The sequence below is a fragment of the Cibotium barometz genome, chromosome 21, assembly GCF_041138505.1.
Source record: "Cibotium barometz isolate CiBa-2024 chromosome 21, ASM4113850v1, whole genome shotgun sequence".
NCBI lineage: Eukaryota > Viridiplantae > Streptophyta > Polypodiopsida > Cyatheales > Cibotiaceae > Cibotium > Cibotium barometz.
This window is the reverse complement of record NC_141066.1, coordinates 42,052,296-42,062,087: the sequence shown is the minus strand read 5'-3', so window position 1 is coordinate 42,062,087 and position 9,792 is coordinate 42,052,296. Positions and strand designations below refer to the sequence as shown.

The 9,792-nt window shown below is 40.7% G+C and overlaps 1 pseudogene across 1 annotated transcript; it reads right to left on the bottom strand.

Moving 5' to 3' along the window:
- Positions 1-1,697: 1,697 nt before the first annotated feature.
- LOC147627185 (uncharacterized) lies at positions 1,698-4,193 on the bottom strand (annotated as a pseudogene). Its single transcript, XR_015268531.1, has 2 exons — positions 3,133-4,193; positions 1,698-1,864 (listed from the first exon to the last, which is right to left on the bottom strand). The product of XR_015268531.1 is annotated as an uncharacterized LOC147627185 (transcript).
- Positions 4,194-9,792: the final 5,599 nt, after the last annotated feature.

Here is a 9,792-nt window from a genome sequence, read left to right as displayed (position 1 = left end):
TATAAATTTACATTTGAAGAGTTATGTAAGAGACCAATTCTCACACAGAAGCATCAATTCCTTGATTGAGCACTAGTACCATGTGGCCCATTCTTGAGCTCTAAAAAGTCGGCAAGCATTAATGGCTAAATCCGCTTTGATGTACACATGTTTCTTACTAACTTTGTGCTTGAGAGTTGAGAAATTTTGCACGGTAAATTAAAGTGGGTCCCATGCACATTTCAAAAATAATATGGAGTTGTTGATTTAGATTCTATCATTGTTTGACATCACCCGTGTGTTGTCCTTTATTTGTGACAACTCATGACCCTTGTAAATTAGGCCATGTGCTTAATTTAGACATGTGAGTAACCACCATCTACTTAATTTATGCCATGTGCTTAATTTAGGCTTATGGATGGCCACCATGTGAGAAGGTTCAACCTTTACTTCTCAAATATCATTATCGCTAGTATGCAAGAGATTCATGTGTATATATTCATGGTTTGAGAAGGGTAGAGTTTTTTTAACCCCACAAATCAAGGAAGCGATAATCTTATTTTTAATTTTTCAACCTTATAAAAATTAAAATCTTGTCTAAAGATCAGCAAACAAGGTGATAGTTGACAGAAATCATCATTCTTTCTTACAAAGAAACAATAACTATTTTCCGAAGTGATTAAGACCTTCAAATTAAAGGTTAGTCTTGAGCACTCAAAAATCCCATCTACCATTATAACCCTTTAAGGTTATCATTTTAAATCAGAGAGCCTTGTATCTTGGCTAGAAAAGTATCAAATCATCTCTAAAATTTTGCAAAGAAACTGTTAGGAACCTTCGAGGTTTTTCAAGGTCACTCCAAGCCTATGTTGCATTATTTGCCACACATTTCTCAAGCAAATGGTTCCATGTACTCATAACAAATCGTATTCACTAGTTTTGTATAAAAACCTAAAGGTGCACTATACATTTTTGATTTGTTTGAAAGCTCGTCATTTAGAGAGAGAGAGAGAGAGAGAGAGAGAGAGAGAGAGAGAGAGCTTGGGGAAGGTACTCCATCTCCCCTCTCAATATGTGTCATTCAATGTGAGCCAATCTTATGCCAATGTGAACGCTCCAGATTATGTTGTTAATTTATGTAATTTCTGTTTTACAATTTAAGTTTGCTAATTAATTTAGGACTGCCACGACATTAACTTAAATAGTTTTTAGTTTGTAATTTAAGTTTGATAATTAATTTAAGATCATCGTAGTGTCTTAATTAGTTCTTAATGAATATAATTAGTCCTGTACTACTAGTTTTATTATCTTGAATTATTAAGCATTTTATTTAAATAATAGTAACTTATTAATCTTAAATTTTGATTAATTTCAATTTAAACAATTTATGTGTGTATTTTTTACATGTGAATTAGGCTAGTGTGACCAGTGAGACTCCTAATTGGACAGTTTGAACTGTTATGCTTATTTGAATTGGGCTAGTGTGCACATTCTATCCTCTCTCTCATAGGCCAATAGGCCAATGTGAACATAGTAATTCTACGTTAGATCATTATGTTTTCTACATGCTCTTTCCCCTTAGGCTATACCCGTATCTAACACAAAACAAATTTCTATTTTCAAATACGATACTCACTTATCTTCAAACAAACAAAAGAACCATGCTTTTTATTTTCAAACATGGTACTTATTTTACTAATAATAACAATAATTTTTGTCTACAACGCTGTACACTCTCCAGAGTTCGAACCTTGACAAATAGTCCAGCATAATTACGGTCTCACAAAAACACTTGCTTTCCCACTTATTTTAGGCTGCCTGCTGCTCTTATTCTCCTGCACGGAACCCCCAAAAGGGAAATTCGATGCCTGCTGCTCCTATTCTCCTGCACGGAACCCAAATTCGATGCATAATTCCAATGACTACCACCAATCGCCTAACTCAACAAAATAATCCATACGTTGAAACATCAATCAATCAATCAATCAGCTTCAAACACACACACACACACACAGGCTCAATTCGCTTTCTCATTTTTCAAACATACCACCTCACATTTCACTAAGACAATGAGCGTGCATTCTCACACTCCAACATGGTTGGTTGGTGTAGGGAAAGGCCGTCGCCTTTCCCGGGCGGAGAGGCCCCCTTCCGACCGGAAAGGCCTCCCGACTGCCTTTCCCGGCCGTCATGGTACTGGGGGAGTGGGAGGTCAGGTGGGCGAGGTCCACTGTCAGACTTGCTCACTCGCAGAGCGCAGGGAAGCTCTGAGATGGAGGGGAGAAAGGCGGAGGTGCTGGTCTTTGCAGCTCATCAATTGCTTCATGTTCAAGGAGAAGTACATCCCCACTTGCTGATGTTGACAGATCTCCAGCGTTCCAGCTGCTGCTGATGTGGCGAAATCCAGTTTGATTCCAGCTGCTGCTGTTGTGATTGGTTGGATGGGTCATTGACATGTCAGAATCTCCTTGATTATGTGATTAAAAGGACACTGATTGAACGGTCTGTATCATCCCTCCCACGACCCCAGACCATGACGGATACCATGGTCTCCCTATTATTTCTCAAGAATGGGTTACAATAAATACCTCATGTGTGAATATGCATTAACAAGTTACTGCATTCAAAGGATATAAGGCTATGGATAACTACTTGAGCAAATGTGAATGTTCTCAATGCAAAAGAAACACGTAAATGACCATGGAATTGTTCATGGCCTGGTGGTTTGGGGTCTGTTTCCAATTGAGCTTCACTTGACAATAGATGGAATGACAAGCAGAGGCAAAATGATATGACAAGCCCACCCAAGTACTTAGAGCAATGCAGTCAAAATCTCTGGAGCCCCAAAAGAAGCTTTATGTTGATCACTCAAAAAGCCTGATATTGAGAGCATGCAAGCAGAGAGTGCGCTCGGATGAGAGGTAAGAGCAAGCAAAGCAAGAGAGAAGAGCACTGAAATAATGGGAATTGAAGGGGTTGGCAAATGAACGAAGGCATCACGCAAAACTGTGAAAAGGCATCGAGGTCGAGTATTAAGAGCGAGCAGACAGACGTTGATAAATCTCTCTCTCTCTCTCTCTCTCTCTCTCTCTCTCTCTCTCTCTCTCATTTTAAAGCTCACAGAGAAAGGAGAGAAATGCAAACAGAGCTTACCACCCTTGAGCGCAATAGCCCATGCCAGCTTGGGAGCAATCCCCTTCCCTGCGTGCACTACGTCATAACCCATGTGACCAGAAAACATAAGTGTCTTGAATTCTCTTCCATTGTCATCAACCGTCACATCTACTGTGAGGTAGCCAGGAGGTATGTCAGAAGTGTCTATGACCGGAAACTCCAATAATGTTGGGCCTCGCGGACCAGGAACATTGAATCTGTTTGCCTGCCATTGGCCATCTCCACTGAACACACAGAAGGCTGTAATCCATCCCCACTGAGATAGGTAGGGCCAGACCCATTGCTAGTGTAATGGCAAATCTGGGACCAGAACTTTAGGTCAATAACTCCCCTACTGGTCTGTACCAGTTGGCTTGTGATCTTCTTGAGCATGGAAGCCCACGCAGAGCAGATTTCCCCAAAGCTCTGTAGCTTTTCAACACGGTGATGGATCTCTTCCCAGTCCTCTACAGATCCTGCAAGGGTGACTTGAGGGATCCCACAGCAAAGACAATACTTGTAGCTGAAGTATTGTTTCATGGTTGCCATGAGGGCCACGCTCCCAACAATGGTGTCATTGTGGGTGGTGGTGGAAAAGCGGGGAAGGACCCAATCACAGAGGCTAGGGTCCTTGAGGTTTCCCTTGAGCTCCGTGGCCATGTTGTGTGCAAGGCGGCCGTAGTCGGCAGTCTCTAGTGTTCCGAACTCTTTGACGACGAGCTCCTTCTTGCCCGTGTGCTCTACGAAAATGGACCTCATGGCCTCTGCGTTGCAGTTGACGTGAATCCCAAACTGGATGATGATGGCCAGCCACACATCGGATGACGAGGTTGTGGTGCTCGTTGTAGGCCTTCACAACCCCTTGCACGAAGCCATTGTCGGAGGGGCGGAAGTCAGCGCGCTTCCAGGGGCTCTCCTGGAGGATTCTCTCTCGCTCGTACTCCCGAAATTGGTACAGATAGTGCAACTGAGAAGAAGAGGAGTGGATTCTCACAGCTTCCGCAGGATGGCCTGCAACCTTGAATGTTACCCCCCCGGAAGACATGGTAGTGTCTCTCCCGGATGAAAATAACGGGAGAGGTTTTCTATATATATATATATAGAGATCCAAGATCTCTCTCTCTATATATATATATATAGATCCAAGATCTCTATATATATATAGATATATATATAGAGAGATCCAAGCCGAGAAGAGGATGAAAATAACGCGGAGCAGAAAACCACGGGACATTCAAGAAACCAAGAAGAAGTCAAATAGAAAGTAAATAACGCAGAGTCCCAGTGCTCACTAAAAAAAGTGTATTTTATCAACAAGGCAAACTTTGGACTTAAAAAAGGGGGAAAAAATTTTTGTCTAATCCTTTATTTATATTCACGGTAGAACAAAAATCTTCCTTTTTTAAAATTTTTCAAGCAAGGGTTATGTATAAGTATGTCCTTATTTTAAAGGACATAGAATATATATAATATATACCTTTTAAAAAATATATAATATTAATAATACATGTGTGAGTAGCTTAGGTTCCACACATTTAATAATCTCTACACATTTAAAAATATATATAATATTAATAATACATGTGTCCCTTTCTAAATTTCTAATATTACCTTATCGCTTTCTGGAATCTGCTAGTCGTCCACCAACATCCACCAACGACTCCAACCTTACCACTTGCGTTTCAGGGCCAGGCCCCAGGCCTTCTCTTCGAAGTCCGCTGTGAGTGCTCTTCTTTGCACAGCAGCGTGAGGAGTCCAGAGTCCCAGTGCTCTGCTCCCAGCATGAGGAGTCCAGAGGCCTTCTCTTCGAAATCCGTTGAGCGCTCTTGTCTGCAGCGTGCATGGCAAACTTTGTCCAGTCGAGCATGCTTAACATGTGTGGCTTTACAAAAAAAAAGGACGCACCTTCCGTATCCAAGGAGCGAAGACTTGGTAGTTCTGGGGAGCTCTCAAGTGGTCCTTCTGATACTGTTGAAATTGCTAATTTTTACTGGTTGCTCTTCCCGTTCATGTGACGCTTATCACAATGATAAAGCTTGTGCAATGTTTGTGCATTATATTAGTGAGTCCTTACTAAGGTCACAGCTAGAAAAGCTAAAAAAGTCTTCATTTTTTAGCTTGATGCTAGACGAATCGATCAACATAGGTATAAATCAAAATTTGTTTTGTTTATGCACCGTACTTAGAAAATTATGAGCCTATGACAATGTTCTTGGGACTGTTGGAATTGCAAAGTAGCACGTCATCTTGCTTGTATGACTCTTGCATAGATTTCATGGTGCAATATGGCTTGGATTTGAATAAGCATATATGTTTTGGGTCTGATGGTGCATCATCAATGGTTGGGCATCATAACAGGTTAACGACCTGCTTGAAAAGAGCTAATCCATTCATGCAAGCATCCATTGTATTGCACATAGGACTAGTTTATGTTTGGCTGATGCTGTAAAGGATTCTAGTATTGCACAAGAAATTGATGCTTGCTTGAATTCAACTCCTGCACTCTTTTCTGCAAGTTTTGTCAAGAAAAAAGCTCTAGAAAGTATACAAGATGAGTTTAATTGTGCCATTTTGCACATGAGTCGCATCCACAAGGTAAGGTGGTTGGGTAGACAAATGGCTGCTACAAAATTGTGTGAGTCATATGAGGCACTCCTGGAATTTACGAGAATTGAAAATGTTACTCGATTTCAGACGCTCTCAAGCTTTGAGTTCATGTACAATGTTCATTTTTTGGCTGATGTTCTAGATAGACTTGCAATTCTTAGCAAAGTATTTCAACACACCTTTGTAGATGTGAGCTCTATTGTTGGAATCATTGATTGAGAGACATTGATTGAGAGACTGAGATAAATGCACTAGAGTCATATTTCTTGGTGGATCCTATAATTGATGTGAATGCATGTACTGAAGATCGACATGAGTTTCCCATTATTACAGAGTACGGGCCTCCTGATGGCCAACTTCATGCTCTACGAACTTCCATTCGTCGAGGCTCTATGTATAGGAGCATTCATATCCACAGGAAGCAGGATGGGTCTGATTTTCTTAATTGTATGTCATTTCAGATATCTTTTGTTGAATCAGTAAACAGCTAACTCGAAAGATCATTTTTCTGATAATAGCATCTTATCTTACTTTAAGGCATTGTCACCTTGTAGTTTTCCTCATAGTAAAGAGGCCTTTCAACAATTTGGGAATCGTTAAAGATAATAGCATCTTATCTTACTTTAAGGCATTGTCACCTTGTAGTTTTCCTCATAGTAAAGAGGCCTTTCAACAATTTGGGAATCGTGAAATTGACATGCTTGCATCATTTTATGGGGTCAGAAAAAATCATTGGGCAAGAGAGGAATTGGATTTTATAGTTGGAGATGTTCGAGGACATCTCATGAGCATATTTTCTCTTTTTTTGGGATCAATATTAATTATATATATAAACTTAAAAGATCTCCAAAAATACTGAAATACTGAGACTGAGATAAATGCACTAGAGTCATATTTCTTGGTGGATCTTGTAATTGATGTGAATGCATATACTGAAGATCGACATGAGTTTCCCATTATTATCGAGTGTATGGGCCTCCTGATGGTGACCTAACCTTCTTTACTTCCCATATACTTTTTTATCCATTAACAAATCTAATAATGTAGGCATGGATACTCAAAAACCAGCCAATACTCATTAGGCCAATGCCTCAATTTATAGTGTTTACATCCATGATCTGCTCCTTGATTGTTCCTTGATTTGTGTCACCTCCCTTACATCTGGGGGGACACCTTATCCTTGATTCACTCCACCTCTTTTGCCTGATTCTCTCCACCTCTTTACTTTTCCCAAAATATCTCCATACATCCTAGATCTTCTCATGCTACCCTTTATTCTCTCCCAGTAGATTCCACTCATCTTTTCACTGCTACCCACTCATTTACAGACTCGCTTTTACAGCCTCTTGCTAAGGGCTTGTTCCCGCACACACACCCATTCACTTGTATATTTCAACACCTACCCTCAAGTGTATAATCCTAGCACACCTTGACCCTATACCAAGTTTCCCTCTTGCTTGGTAGCCCGTGACCAGTGCCTCAAGTCCCTAATTCATAGTCCTTGACACACTCTCTCTCTATGTGTCCCCAAGGCTTACTCTACAAGTGCCTGTGACCTTGACTAAAGTGCTCACACATACATCTACTACATGGCCTACATCATCAGTGGCTCAGAGGTGGTTTTACTCTGTTGGGGCAGTTTACATTAGGTTGTGAGGTTTCTCTCTCTTTCTCTCTCAGAAAAGATGATGTGACTCCACTTCCTAGAAGTCTCCCCATGAAGTTTGCCGATGTCAATCCTTCTTCATTGGGTTTGCTATAGAGTCTCTTGCCATGTGTCCTGGCTTCCCACAGTTGTGGCAAGTGAAGGTCCGTCATCCTCCCCTGCCTCTTCCTCGTCCTCATCCTCGTGATGAGAATCCTCCTCGGGTAAAGAATGCTTTTTCCTCTCCAGTTGTTGGGTCCACCCCTTTCTTCTCTTTGACCTTGGTCTCTTGCTCTAGTAGAGCTCCTTCTATCTTATATAGCTTCAATTCTGGTACATTCTTTAAGGTTGCCCACGATGTTTTCATATTCTCCTTTGTCCACACTCTTCAGAAGCACTGCTGGTGCCTCATCATCCTCTACCTTCTCACCAAAGGCTGCGAGTTGTTGCTTAATGCTTGCACAAATTTTATATAAAGCCAAGTGTAGTTGATCTGTACTGAATGGTTGGAGTATCAAACCATCTCTGAATTGCAATCTGAAGTAATAGGGATCTGTATCAGATACCCAATGGTAGATTTGAACCCTCAATTTCACCAAAATACAGTGATTAATGCTGATTGATCATCATTGATTAGTGAAATAATCCCCTGTTTTGTGTCTGCAAAAAATACACTGATTTGGAGGGATTAATCAGGATAGTGATTGTGACAAAAAATTCAATTTGAACACAGGAAAATGTGTAGCACCTTCCCAAATGCGTAATTAACACCTTGATTAGGTGGATTAATTAAGCAATTTGCCAAGATACTCATTGTTCATGTGGTGGAAAAGAATGTCCCAACTTGGAGTCTTCAATTGATCCACTTGCACAAATCTAATCTCAAAATGCTTCAATACAATAGTAGATAAATGTATCTAGATATGTTTTGAGCCCACAAACATCAAGATTGAAGCTTTAATGAAGAATTAATCAAGTGATTAGCAAAGGTACTTCCCTGACTGTGCACAGTGCTGGATCTCACTGTAGACTTAATGAAATCAAAAACCACCTTCACCAGCTTATAGAGCATGCTTGAAAACCCCCAGGCCTAGTTGGAATTAGGCAAATTCAACGCGGAGGTGTTGCTTGAAGCTTTTTTCCCAAATTTTCTGGTGCCTGAAATTTACGCTGCCGCCGCCGTTCTACGCTGAAATCGCCCGATTCCTTTGAGCTGTGTGTAGGCCCTTGAGTCTAGTATGAGCCTCTAAAAGGGCTTGGGCAATGGGTATGTGTGAAGGGTGAGAGAGCTCCTCCACCAGTTGGGGATACAGTGGCTAGTTGAAAAAGAGCTAAAAAATGGATAAATGGATTATCTCATAATTATGATTAGTATAATTATTAGCATGCTAATTAGGCTTAGAAACCAAATGAATCCTAAGCTTGGCTCTGATATCAAGTTAAATTTTCAGCAAAGTGATGAGCTATGGTGGATCAAATGCAAGAATCAACATCGTTAGTGAGTGATTAGACGATGATTAGGATGAGATTAGTGAGTGATTAGATGATAATTAAGATGATTAGGATGAGATTAGTGAGAAATTAACTGATAGCTTAATGTAGGCATGGATACTCAAAAACCAGCCAATACTCATTAGGCCAATGCCTCAATTTATAGTGTTTACATCCATGATCTGCTCCTTGATTGTTCCTTGATTTGTGCCACCTCCCCTATATCTAGGGAGACACCTCATCCTTGATTCACTCCACCTCTTTTGCCTGATTCTCTCCACCTCTTCACTTTTCCTAGAATATCTCCACACATCCTAGATCTTCTCATGCTACCCTTTATTCTCTCCCAGTAGATTCCACTCATCTTTTCACTACTACCCACTCATTTACATACTCTCTTTTATAGCCTAAGGGCTTGTTCCCGCACACACACCCATTCACTTGTATATTTCAACATAGCCCATGCTTTGTAGCATTGCAAGAAGAGCTGCGAGAAACGATTGGCAGGATGGCACACCAACTAGTATGGTGTACACAGTAGCCATCGACGTGGCACATTAGGGGGCAACTTAGTCAACGCACATAATCAACAAAGTCGGCATCACAACATTGAGGCTTTTGTGGCTACACAGACGACCCAGATGACAGTCACACCAACTGGCTTTGAGAAGAGAGAAAAAATAAATAGAGATGTCATTTGAGAGACAAGCCATCAGTCACTCACAATCACCTTGTTGAAAGACACTACGTTGCAAAGCTTCACCAAAATTTAGAAATTTCTTCTTCTTTTTTAAAGAGAAAAAAGAAAATTTAAAGGTTTCAGACCTTTGAAGTTTAGAGCCTATTCCCACGGAGGAATTTCCAAGTGAAACTTCAAGGCTGTTTTTAAGATCGGAAGGTACTCTGCACAACGACAA